Source organism: Marmota monax, unplaced genomic scaffold (genome assembly GCF_021218885.2).
Source record: "Marmota monax isolate L192 unplaced genomic scaffold, Marmota_monax_Labrador192_F-V1.1 WCK01_AAM20220418_F8-fsc00035, whole genome shotgun sequence".
NCBI lineage: Eukaryota > Metazoa > Chordata > Mammalia > Rodentia > Sciuridae > Marmota > Marmota monax.
This window is the reverse complement of record NW_026691961.1, coordinates 15,200,168-15,201,880: the sequence shown is the minus strand read 5'-3', so window position 1 is coordinate 15,201,880 and position 1,713 is coordinate 15,200,168.

Genomic DNA, 1,713 nt, shown 5'->3' with positions numbered 1-1,713 from the left:
GGCAGCCTAGTGGGACTGAGCCCCTTTTAGCCTGTGGGATCCGACTATCTCCAGGGAGACCGAGTCGGAATTGAGTGGAATTGCTGGACACACAGCTGATATCAGAAAGAACCACACACAGTAACGTGACCGGCAACCATGAGGGGGGAGTCTGGAGGCCACATGGACACAGGGCACTTGACACCTAGCAGGCAGGCAGCAGGTCATCCCCCTGAGGAATGCAGAGGACGGGCGTTCCAGGGAATGGAGCGGCCTGGGAGTGTCCTGTAGACCACAGGAAGTTGATGCAGTAGACGGCCACAAGTGGTACCCGTGGAAATCAAACCCCTAATGGAAAGGACTGGCTCTGGAACAGATAAGTGTTGGTTTATTTGCTGGTTCTTCAAACTTCTTGGAAACTTCTGAGTCTCAGTTTGCTGACTTATGAAATGGAGAAAATGATAAAACTCATTTCCTGAAGTTAAGATTAAATAACATAAATTAATCAATGTAGCACCTAATAAAAAAATCAGTGCCTGGCACAGATAATATTAAAATGGTGATGTTACTTGTATTAGTCAGTGGTTGCTGAGTAACAAATATCCCCAAAGTCTCAATGACAATACAACGGCAAGCTTTCATTCCTCAAGCATCTGTTGGTTGGGTGAGGGCTGGTTGATCTAGGCTGCCTGGGCAGGTTTTCTTTAGGCTGGGGTCTGGTCTAGTTGGGCCTCCCTTCCTGATGTTCCACGTATGTTCCCTCTGGTGCCCAGGGTGAAGTAGCAGCAGCCGCCCACGAGAAGCCCTCTCACAGTGGTGGGAGAACTGCAGGAGGGCAAGTCCAGCCGGGCACTTTTCAAACTTTTGTTTATATTTAGCATATTTGCTAATATTTCCATTGCCCAAAGCAAATCAGATGGCCAAGTCCAACATCATGGGTCTGGGAAACTAGCCCCATCAAGGGAAATGACAGAGACATTTTTCAAAAAATAATGTAACATAATTTGTCACAAGGGGTCAGTCAACTAAGGCCCACGGGCCAAGTCTGATCGGCCACGTATGGCCTAGGACCTAAGAATGGTTTTTATATTCTTTATGACTGAAAAAAAAAATAAAAGAAAACATTTCATAATCTGGAAAAATTATGCAAATTCAAATTTCAGAGTTCATTAGTAATTTTTTTCAGTATTGGAGATTGAACTCATCCTTAATGAAGTTTTATAGGAGCACAGTCGTGTCCGTTTGTTTATGATTTCACTTGACAAGGGCAGAATTGAATAGCTGTGGCAGAGACTGTATGGTCCATTAAGCCTGAAACATTCACCAATTAGCTTCTTAAGAAAAAGCTTATCTACCCCATTTTTCATGATGATGAAGTCAAACATATGAAATGGTTTCTTCCTAGTCTAAAGCTCCCTCCGCGCTGCCTGTCACCCCGGCAGCCCTGTGCGGTAGGTGGGTGCCCGCGTGTCTGTGATCTAGACTGGTGTTTCCCGTTGGCTGACCTCTTCCCCGTTGGCCTCACATCTGGACAGACTGCTGAGAAAGCCCACGTGGGCCTCTTTGAAGCTTCAGTGCTGCGAGGAATTCAAAGCTCCCAAGTCTCCAGCCATCACAGGGGCTGTTTCCCTTGGCAACCGAAATCCCACCCCAAGGCCCCTCTTCAAGCCAGTCGAAGACGGCCTGCCTTGTCTCCCCAGGGTCCCTGGTGTGGGTGAGACATTCTCCCAAATT